The 12011-nt window shown below is 41.0% G+C and overlaps 1 long non-coding RNA gene across 1 annotated transcript in view; it reads right to left on the bottom strand.

The window, feature by feature from the left end:
* Window positions 1-3750: 3750 nt before the first annotated feature.
* LOC310745080 overlaps window positions 3751-12011 on the bottom strand; it is a 320552-nt gene continuing 312291 nt past the window's right edge. The window contains exon 9 of the long non-coding RNA XR_014539908.1: window positions 3751-4046. This is a non-coding gene — a long non-coding RNA (uncharacterized lncRNA). The remainder of the gene's footprint in view (window positions 4047-12011) is intronic.

The following is a 12011-nucleotide window of genomic DNA, read 5'->3' as shown; positions in this document are numbered from 1 at the left end:
CAGTCATCCTGTTAGTGCAAGAATTTCTGCTTGCACAACTGAACTTCCCCCATCTCACCACCAAATACCCCCTAAATCTGTTCTGTAAACAAAAGGAGGGGAATGGGTGCTGGGGAGTAGAGAAAGTGGAATACTTTCTAAGGGGGGTGACTGGAACTCTGAACACTTGAAATAAAATTGTTCTTTTGAATATACATTGGAATAAATAATTTTCTACCGCTTTCAGCTTTGAAAGTATTTATGCAGAACATTTTTCCCCATGGCCCTTTGTCATAACAGATTTTAGGGCAGCGTACAGCATGAAACAAATACAAACAATAGAAAAGCAGATCAAAATTTGAAATTCTAAATCTAAACCCCCTAGTGTCACCAGTTTAAAGCTTAATTTATTTTTAAAAGATTTTAATACCCTGCTCTTCAGTACCAGTTCTCAGAGTGACTCCCATACACAAGCATATACACACTAGCAGGTTTAAGCCAGTAACAACATAACACAAGAGCAACCAAATCAAATGAAAACAATTTTTTAAAAGGCCTTTGAAAAATGCATTTGACTTTGTAATCTTGGGAGGAATATAGCCAGGAAGATTTTCTTAAGATAATAGGATCTGCCAAAGGGGTGGAGAGCTTCCAGGCCAGACATCTCTTGGGCACTTGGGACTCTCCCCAAGCCATAGACCTTCTCAGGCTATGTCATCTTCTCTGCTCTGACACCACAGCTGGGAAGCTGTTGCTCCAGCTGTGCCCCACCAGACAAGCCGCGCCTGTTTCTTATGTGTTCTTGCCCAACCAGAATGTGTCCTTGCCTTGCAATAATGCTTCTTAGTTGCCTGAATGGAGTATGGAGGCATGTGTGTGTACAATTTTCGGATTTTGGGTTGTTTATGTACTGCAGCCAGAATCCCATATGCGGAGAAGTGGGAAGAAGAAGTCCTAGCAAAAGAAGAATGGATTTTAATGTTAATGTTTAATGTTAATGTAGACATGGTGAAGTTGACAGCAAAAATAAGATATCAAAAAGATGAGAATTTTGCTAGAGAGTGGAGGTTCTTTTCAGACTGTTCGAGAAAAAACTATAGCCAAATGAGCAGTATTTGAGGAATAGGCAAGGGAAGGAAAATGAATACAGTGGTACCTCAGGTTACATATGTTTCAGGTTACAGACGCTTCAGGTTACAGACTCCACTAACCCAGAAATATTACCTCGGGTTAAGAACTTTGCTTCAGGATGAGAACAGAAATCGCGTGGCGGCGGCGCGGCAGCAGCGGGAGGCCCCATTAGCTAAAGTGGTGCTTCAGGTTAAGAACAGTTTCAGGTTAAGAACGGACCTCCAGAACAAATTAAGTACTTAACCCGAGGTACCACTGTAAATGATTGTAACATAAGATATAATACAACAGAAAATAAATGGTGTTATGTTAACAGATAAAAGAATACAACAGGAACATCATGGATGTAAGGATGGATAGTTAAAATGTAAGCAGTTATTATACTGAAAGTGAATTGAATATTGTCAAATTCTGTGGGGAAAGACTAACAAAATATCTTTAAAAAAGAATTTTTGGACTTCTGCACAGCTGGAATATTGGCTCCTGATAAGAGTTGCTTTCATTGCTCTGTCCACTTTTGCCTCTGACCATGCCCATAAACAGCATGTTGGCTCTGGAAGGCTTGGCCTAGAGGGAATATAGCCCTTGGTCTCCAACGTGAACTGGGCTATTTCTTTGGAATGGTAGATTGGAAATATGGGTAAGATTATACATTCCTTCAGACTCACATTGTAGCATCTCCATAGCAGAGGGGAAATGGGAGTAAGGACTACAAATAAATCATGACTAGTCTTTCATACTCTGCTGTTAGGGTGATTACGTGAGAATAGCCATGCCAATCCTAGTAGAGACATTCATGCTTTTCAAACTGCAATAAGTGGTATATGACAATAAAAATACGGGGGGGGGGGAATAACTATGAGCACTGTAGGATCTTCTCCCTGGTGAAAATTGGCACAAACAGCACCCCTCCCACCCCAAGGGGAATGAATACTCTTCCAATAGCACCTCTTGTTATCTATAACTTCTCAGCTGACTTCTCTGCCACTGCAGGTTAGTTGCTGTCCCTTGGGCAGAGACAGAAAGACAGTAATGGGGTAGTAGAGCTGGTGCTTCAGACATGGGTGCTCTGTGAGTGCTCTTGAACCTTTTGTAAGCACTACCAAAATGAGGTACAGTGGTACCTCGGGTTAAGAATTTAATTCGTTCTGGAGGTCTGTTCTTAACCTGAAACTGTTCTTAACCTGAAGCACCACTTTAGCTAATGTGGCCTCCCGCTGCCGCCGAGCCGCCACCGCGCAATTTCTGTTCTCATCCTGAAGCAAAGCTCTTTACCCGAGGTACTATTTCTGGGTTAGCGGAGTCTGTAACCTGAATCGTATGTAACCCGAGGTACCACAGTAGTCCCCAAAGCCTGGGCCTTTTGGAGCATCCTTGGCATGCTAATCCCTAAACCCCATGCAATGGAAAACATCAACGGATGGCTTTTACAGACAACACTGATTTTGATGACACAGAAGCAGGTAGGACAATTTCCTTGTGATAAGTAGGCAACCATAATTGCACCATCACTACATTTTCTGGAGCAGCTTTTGCCTGATTCTAGATGCTTATTACAGTGACTTACAGGGATGGGAATGTCAAAAGATCCTGTATGAAACAGAGGAAAACAACCAAGAAACCAAGAGAAACTTTAAGCCAACCTCTAGGTCTCCCTTTTTCAACCAAGTGATCTTGCTAGTTTGCCCTGTAAATCATCGTCTCTCCAGGCCTCTCTGCTCTGTCATTTCTGTGTAATTCAGAGAAAGTTAACCTGGGCTTTTTAAAAACAGCAATCGGTACTAGCGTGCCTTTAACACAGTAATAACACATGTCAAACTGCTATGGAATCTCTGCACTTATCCTCAGAGTTCTTTTATAACAAATTCACAAGTACTGTTTTCCTAAAAGCACCTTTCAAGTGATCTGCCTTTTACTGAAATGCGACTGCTTCTGTGTACTTATTTTTAAAATGGCTTGACAGAATTGCTAATGTTCTCGTTCCTTCAGGATATTTCCTAATACTTGTAGCCTTTTCATGTTTCTAATTAGGCCAGTAATGGTCCCTGAAGTTAAACCAATTAAAATTATTTACTGTGACACACAGTGTGAAGATAATTATCTGATATCTGAATCCAACTTCTGCTTACTTCGCAACATTACTTAATAGGAAACAGAGAAACTGATGCCTGTGCTTTCATTTTACTTGTCTACCAAATGTGTTTGCCCTATAGCAAACTGTTTAAATAAAGCATTAAAATCTTTGTGGTGCTAATCAAAATGTTTAAAATCCACTCACACTCCCTTTATAATTCTGAGAAGCATATAAAAACACTTGCACATTACCTTTCTACATTATGGTTGCTGACCAATGTAGTATTATACCCACATTGCGTATAGAGAATGCAGCATCCGCAGTTGTTGTTGTTTTTTTTAAAAAAACATTGTTCATTTTCAGGGTTTTCTTTCTCTTAAAATACCCACTTTCCCCCTCCACAGTGTCCTGCTGCATGTTCCCACACTACCACCTCTTCTGCCTCCAGAGGAAATATTATTTGTATTTATTTATTTATTTTTTAAAAATCTTTTAACATTTTGACACAGTGAATACCAGAGCTGTTAAAACAATACAAAAATTATCAGGGGAAAAACATCATAACAGCAGCCACCAAGGGCCTGAGATTTGATATAGATAGTCAGTGAAAGTCAGTTAAATAAATCAGTATGCAACAGGCAGGGAGAACATCCCAAAGTAGGAGGCTCCCATATTTCCGAAGGGAGAGCATTCTGCAAAGTGGGTGCCATTACTCTATTAACAGATTCCAACCCCCCCACCCTGGACCGGCCTTCTTATAGAAGATGTTGCAGAATAAGGAAAACTGAAACGTTCCATCGTCACTCTTAACACCAATCCAGAGCGGGTTTTTTTCCCCTTGGGGTGTCTTCTTCTTGTTAAACTGGAGGAATTAATGAGAGAACAATTCTAATTTTAATGTTTATATACTTAAGTTTTAGATTTGTTGCATAGGAAACACAATGCATATGGAACTGAAAGTTCTATAGTTACATAAGTTTTTTGTTAAACATCTGATAGTAGCACGTGCAAAAGCAGTGAGTTTAGAAGTAGAACCTTTCCTCCTAGAAAAACAGTGCAGGTACTCACCAGGACATTGTTACAGTAACTACCAGACTTTTAACCAGTGCTTTTCTTCTACAAAAAAGTGCCAGTACTGCGTACCCTTGAATACCCTCGGGGGGGCGGGGACACTGCCTAAATGCAAGGTAGAAATTGTGGAAGATTTCGGAGAACAGGAGTGGTTGAATCTTATGTTAAAGCATGTTGCAATAAACCTTCAGTAGTGTCAAGGAATGCAGGATAACAAACTACAAAGAGCTCAACTCAATAAATATACACTCAGAGCATGATTTATATGCATAATGTATGTTATAACACACCTCATGTATATTTTCTCATTTGTTCCCATTGAAAACAGAAATCCAAATATGTCAATAAAAGTTGTTGGTGATGTACAGTATGGGTTGGTAGTCAACTATGCTTTATTCAGAGTATAGCCACTGAAATTCATGGAGTTAGTCATGTTCATTTATTTCAATAGGTCTGTAAAACATAGGTGAACACCACACATGATATTCATACAGGGTTAGAGATTGTCCTGTCAATTTAAATACAACCACCTCTGTGGGAAATTACTCTAAAGTAGATCAACTTCACTGGGTGCGTGTAACATTTGGTTAAACCCTTTCCATGCGTATTGGCCCAATAGAAAGCAGTATCTATTGATACATCCATAGAGGCTTTTCGTGAGATCCCAAAGCCTTTGGACCTGTTTCAAGTGAAGCAAATATTGCTGGATGTCCACAGGTGCCCATGCCTTCTGGGGCAAGGTGTGTGACAACTAGGGAGACGACTTTCTCAATGGTAGAACCCTATGGAAGGCTTAGCTCATGCTCATTAAAAACAGCAACACCAAACTACTGTTTATACCAAGCATGGGGAACATTTGGCTCTCCAGATGATGCTAAACTACAACTCCCATCAGGCCCAGTCAGCATGGCCAATGGCCAGGATGATGACAGCTGTAGTCCAGCAACATCTGGAGGGCTAATGGTTACCCACTTCTGATATACACCTGCTATTTTCATTGTAATTTTTAATTGTTTTATTATTTTCTTGTTTGGCTCTGAGGTTTTCATAAACTGTGCTGGATGTATGCCTTTATTGAAAGAATCTTGATACTACTATACATGAAATTAAATCATAATTTGAGGAAGGTAGATAATTGGATCAGTAATGTAGACAGGAAAGCCGTTGTAAGAGACATGGGTGGTGCTCTAGATAACATTTTGAATTGGTGGTGATGGGGGAATAGAGCAAAAAACAATTTCTACTGCCTTTCAGGAACCAGATCAGATAATCTGAACTCCAGAAATTGTAAATACCCCTGGATAAGATCAATGCTGAATGAAAAGTCATCCTCCCTAACCCATCCCCCCTCACAGTTTGGTGCCTATTTGTGGGTGGCAAATTTGGAAGAAGCCTTTGGGTTATTTCTCAATTTGTGTGTGGATTTTTAAAGAGTTCTCTGTGTGGAGAGACATTCAGGTGGTAACAAGACAGTAGCAGGTTTTTAAATAGCATTTTAATGATGATGTTTTATCAAGTTCCTCTTAGCGTTTACATGCCAATGATCCTCCCCCTCCCCCCGGAAAACAGCCACCACAAAAAAATGGTGGCAACTATTGTTTGTGGTGGCAGTTGCCATAAATCCCACAGATTCCTGTTTTAGGGGCATGTGGTGTTGGAAGTGATGAGAGTTGCAGCCAGCTGTCTTTTGTTCTCATTAAAAGGAGGAGGCCAAATGCCACAGCTCCACTACCGCTCTGCTGCTGACAGTAACTCCATTTCCAGGAGCCATTTAACTCTGCACCATTAAATTGTCCCCAATTTGGGGCACACACCTCCACAAATGTGAAGGGGAAGTTCTCTGTGGAGAAGTTTCTCCTCAGCAACAAGTCAGACCATGTGACTAATAGCAAGCACTACAGTTCAGAATCTACCACAATTCACAATATTGTAGCGTGAAGTTCTGCAACAGGATTACGGTTTTCAGAAATTAAAACAACTACATTTGATGTGAAAGATTAACTAATATCACAAGAGTTGCAGAAGGAACACATGTCGCTCAAAGAAAAACCAAGGGGATTGCTTTCACATGGAATTGGGCCTGTTAAGGTACTCTTTGTTTTGACTTGTAGAAATCAAGTTGGCCCATAACCTGTATGAATACAAGAGGATTGTTGCTCTCCAGAACTCTTAGATAAATAATGTGATCATTTGCTCGCTGTATCTTGATGAAATAATGCATAACACAAGTCAGCTGCATGGATACTAAATCAAATGGTACATCTGACACCCTGACTTGAATTACATTAAAAAAAGTCAGCCCCCAAAATAACTTTGTAAAATATATATAGAACTGAAGTGTTTCTTCATATAAATTGTACTTGTTTCTCTAATTTGCCATTGTAGAGACACCCAGGCCATTGTTTTGCAACCTACTACAGCTAATTAATAATTGTCTACTCATAACACCATTGAGAGCATGTGGATATGTGCCAGCCTTGGCACTAAGGAGTTAAAAACTCCTCAGTCTGCACTTTGTAAAGTTTGCTCCAATGCCCTTTTAGACAATGACAAGCTGTTAAGTGTAAAACTAATTAACATTTCAAAAACTGGTGTTAATCAGTAGTGCTTAGATTCATCTGGAGCACTCTTCTGCAGACTTTCCCCTCCTCTTGTTTTTTTACACTATAACTTTAAAGTTACTTCTGTTCAGTGCATGTCAAACACACACATGGAACCAGGAAAACTATTCCTGCTTCAAATTCCTTCCTGGGAAGTCTCAGTGAATCTGAAATAAGTTACCTGGCAAATGTTCATATCCATTGGAAATTTTACGAATTTGTTACTGCAGTGCTTATTTGTCCTGATTGTGACTTTTGTTAAACAAGGCCGCACTGCAGCAGGGGGTTTGTAGTGCTTATGAATGGGGGAACTGAATTATTATTATTCTGATGCATCTTTGCAAAGGTGCATTTATTCAAGTTGTACTATCACAGGGGGGACGTGGGTGGCGCTGTGGGTTAAACCACAGAGCCTAGGACTTGCTGATCAGAAGGTCGGCGGTTCGAATCCCCATGACGGCATGAGCTCCCGTTGCTCGGTCCCTGCTCCTGCCAACCTAGCAGTTCGAAAGCACGTCAAAGTGCAAGTAAATAAATAGGTACTGCTCCAGCGGGAAGGTAAATGGCGTTTCCGTGCGCTGCTCTGGTTCGCCAGAAGTGGTTTAGTCATGCTGGCCACATGACCCAGAAGCTGTACGCCGGCTCCCTCGGCCAATAAAGCGAGATGAGTGCCGCAACCCCAGAGTCAGTCACGACTGGACCTAATGGTCAGGGGTCCCTTTACCTTTACTATCACAGGATGAAACTGCAGAATCATTTAGATGCATTTGAATGCACATGAGGCTGATTAAGATGCATTTGAATGTAAGCGTCATTTTAAAATATAATAAACTATGTGTTTCAAAGATATTTTGTTAGTGTTAGAGGAATTTCCTTCATCAATTTGGAAGGTTGGGGAATCCTGGTTTAGAACAAGGGTCAACTCATGAAACCCAAAATTGGCCCAGAGTGTGTATCATATTAAAAAATGTGTACAGCATCTTCTGACTGGTCTATGTCATGTCAGGCTATTCCCAAGGATACAATGAAGGAAACAGGCAAGCAGCTGCAAGTAATAATATTTGTCTGATTGTAAGCACTGGTAAGCACTAAACAACTAAACAACAACAAGCACTGGTTTACAATCATGCAGCCATCACATAAAAGGCTCTGCTATTTCATATTTTAAATTCATCCCACACTCAGGAATGATTTGGGATCTTGCAAGTTTAGGTCTGCGATCAGTTTTTAAACTGGATAACACTTGCATTATACCTTTGCAGAAGTATGAGCTGCCCATAGAAGAAGAAGAAGAAGAGTTTGGATTTGATATCCCGCTTTATCACTACCCAAAGGAGTCTCAAAGCGGCTAACAATCTCCTTTCCCTTCCTCCCCCACAACAAACACTCTGTGAGGTGTGTGAGGCTGAGAGACTTCAGAGAAGTGTGACTAGCCCAAGGTCACCCAGCAGCTGCATGTGGAGGAGCAGGGAATCGAACCCGGTTCACCAGATTATGAGTCCACCGCACTTAACCACTACACCACACTGGCTCTCGAATTCCCCTCCCCTTACTTTTCAACAGCATCTTCAGAATAACACTTGATGACTTTCTAAAGAAGCTGTAGAAAGGCAAATCTATTATTCTTTCTTTCTTTCTTTCTTTCTTTCTTTCTTTCTTTCTTTCTTTCAAGCAGCTGCAAGTGGCAACACGGTTAAGTACAATGTGGCCTACCTCTGATAATTTGGGATTAGGAAACATGGAGCAAGTGCTTGTTCCTCTGCCTAGAACAAAACTCATCTGTGAGAGAAAGTCACACATCTTCTCAGATTGCAACAATTTACAGCTTCCAGAGCTCCAAAAGCAGTGATCAATCTTCCCTAAAGCACTGCTGTTACATACTGAGTGGTAAATTTCATCCTGAGATTTTCTCATGGTTAGAAGCAATGTTTGAAGGGAGGCTGCCATCAACAATTGGCCTTAAAACGTGCCCTTTCTAGAAACAAGTGCCATTAAAACACAACATCACACACATTCCCATGAAATAAATACATACACAAAGCATTCTGCTTTAGAAGAATACTGGCCTATCATGTAGTACTAGAAAATGGGCTAGAGAAAAAAATAAACTGACAGCATAATCTGGACCACGTCTTCTCAAACATAGATACTATTTAATTCAATGGTGCTTACTACTTAATTTCTGCTAAGATTACAACCTTAGTCTTTTTAGTCTTAGTCCTTGGCATATGGAGCAGAGACTTCCTTTCTCTGGTGGGGAAACTACACTGTTATGGAGGGCTCTGTTGCACCAGCCAGTGGTGTGGATTCTTGTCAGGCTACCAATAGCTATGGTCCTGCTGGCTGTGGCTAGTTTAAGACTCCAAAGTGGGATGTCATGGATTGGGGAGAGGCATAGCTGGGTCAGCCAAGGATCCTCTGGATCCTAAACTGGGCTAACATCTGGAGAGTCCTGACCTGGACCACCCCATTGCACAAGCCCTGGAGCCTACACAGCAAAAATTGAGAAAAATACTGCCTCTCTTACTTAAGCGCTGGCTAGTGCAAATCCAGGACTGTGGATGCAGTGATGACTCTGCCACTGCTGCTCCCAGCCCTGCTTCTCCCCAGCCAGAAGGTACGTTTGCTCCATAATCCATCCTGAGTCAAGAGGAATGTTTGGTGGACAGACTTGGCAAGTGACATGTAGAGTAGCTCTACTTGAGGAAAGGGATACACAGGGGTAGGAGTGGGGGGAAATCCTATTGTGCAAGCAAAAGTCCTTGCATGGGCTTCTGCTGATAGGACTCAAATGCTGAAACCTATATCTTTTCCTCAAAGGTAATGAGGTAGCCAAGCTAAGAGAAATGGGGAATGGGTGACTTTTGTGTTTTCTCACTGTAGAAGACACTTGCCTATGGCCACTGCTCTAAATTTAAAGGCCTGCAACTATGCTGGGGCATAATGGCTAGGGCAACCCAGTCAGATGGGTGGGGTGCAAATAATAAAATTGTTATTATGTGACTAGAGAAGTTATGCAGGTTCTAAACAGAAAGTTATCACTCCATATCAACTATTAAGGAAGTCTGAACATGTCCACAGGAGAGATGTGTTGGATATCCAGGTGCAAAAGTTGGAATAATATCAAAAGAATCAGGAATGTATACCGCAACCTTCAACTAGCTTTTCTTACATTTTACTTTCTTAGTATTCATTTTGATCAGTAAACAAATTTAGTGGTTCTTTTGCTTACCCATAGCTCTTTAAAGGACTTTATTTCCCCGACGAATTTTCCTTTAATTTGAGATATTTGATTGTTGTTGTTGTTTTATATATATATAAAAGCATGACATGCAGATCTTTTCACAATGTTACAGGCCTTTAAAGTCTTTCTGGTTATTTACAGGCAGTTTGGTGAGACCAGAAGGCAGGTGACCGCATTCTACACCAACTGTAATTACAAGTTTTGCTATTGTTCCAGTGGACTACCTGGAGAGAGATTTCTTGCTTATATCTGGTATTTGGGATGCACACTAGATTTGGCTTCCGTTTTTGAAAGTTCTAAACCACATTGGCAAGTTCATGCTTTTTTATTACTCGCTTGGCTCTGTATCATCTTGTTAACTGTGGTGTTCAGCATGTTCCATGTTGCCCACTTCCCTTCTGTTTGGTCCAACATCTGAGCCAATACTGTGGACACCCATGGGATGAACTTGGCAGCTGTGAAACCCAGATGCTGAGTTCTAGCATGTAATTTTCCAACAGCAGCATCTGGGTGTTTGGTTGGCCTTTTATCTGGCTTATGTTGGCTGTCGTGGTGGCTGCAGAAATTCTGTGTGGCTGGCATGGGATTAGTCTGCTGGCCTATTTTGTTCTCTTGAATGTCACGTTCTTTTTCATTCATATTTCATAGCCATGCATTTACCCCTTTCTGTGGATGGGGCTGGAGGAAATCCAAACTATGTATAATGTCATAAAGGAATCTTGATATATATTTTTAAAGATTCATCTAATGTATTGTTTTCAATTATTAGTGGATCGGTTATGGTCATACATGAGAGACACCCGCAGAACAAAGCATACCACAGGAATTCTTCCAGACACCTGTCTATAGCAGTGGTGGCTAACCATTTTTGGTCCAAATGTGACATTCAAACCTGGCCAATTCTTCAAGGACGACATACCAGTAGTGGGTGTAGCCATCCCACATTCTTGCACACATACACATAGGACACACAGATATACATGGTAGTCCCACTTTTCAACTGATCAATGCAGATCAGTTGAGGAGAGGGAATATCACTCCCTCTACATTCACCAAATGATCTTGCTTTTTGACAGAGGTGGCAATTTGCATCCTCACAAAGGCCCTGGGTTCTGCCTACCCCAGTGCTGTGTCTATATTAATGCTTTCTTTTTGCCACTGTTACCTAAAATAGTGGGTTTAACACCTTGCTGCATCTGCAGCAGCACAACCGGATGCCTTCGACTGCCCTAGCTGTCACAGTGAAGATGGGGCAAGCTTGTTTTTTCCTGCTTCAGAGGGTAGGACTTGAACCAATGGATTCAACTTACAAGAGCGGAGATTCTGATTAAATATCAGTAAGAACTTTCTGATAGTAAGAGCGATTCAGAAGTGGAATAGGCTCCCTCGAGAGGTTGTGGCCTCTCCTTCTTTGGAAGTTTAGAAGCAGAGGTTGGGTGGATATCTATCATAGATGCTTTAGTTGAGATTCCTACGTTGCAGGACTAGATGACCCTTGGGGTCCCTTCGAACTGTACAGTTCTATGATTTACTTAAGATAGAGAAATACCTGAATATTTACTATTTTCAGTGTTGCTAACTTGATATTACACTAGCAGCTTTCATTTAGCTGGAAAATACAGTAGCAAATATTTAGGACTAGTGTGCTATTTTTCACTTTTCGAATGTCTCCATTTTCTTTTGGAATCTTAAACTAAACGGCAATAAAATTACACAGTGATTGGATACTTCTGCTCTGATATATTTCTTTGTGATGAGAGCAGTTGGGCTCCACTCCTTGAATTTCAGGTTCTAATTTTAGAGCCAAGCAATCACAATCCAGTTCATGTTTCAGATTCTTCATTCATTGTTGGTCTCAAAGGACATAGCTATTATAGATACACCAGTGGGGTTTCACTTTTTTAATCAGAAT

This window comes from Podarcis filfolensis, assembly GCF_964270895.1.
Source record: "Podarcis filfolensis genome assembly, chromosome: 11".
In the NCBI taxonomy this organism is placed as follows: domain Eukaryota; kingdom Metazoa; phylum Chordata; class Lepidosauria; order Squamata; family Lacertidae; genus Podarcis; species Podarcis filfolensis.
The sequence above is the reverse complement of the archived record's forward strand: the minus strand, read 5'-3'. Positions and strand labels throughout refer to the sequence as shown.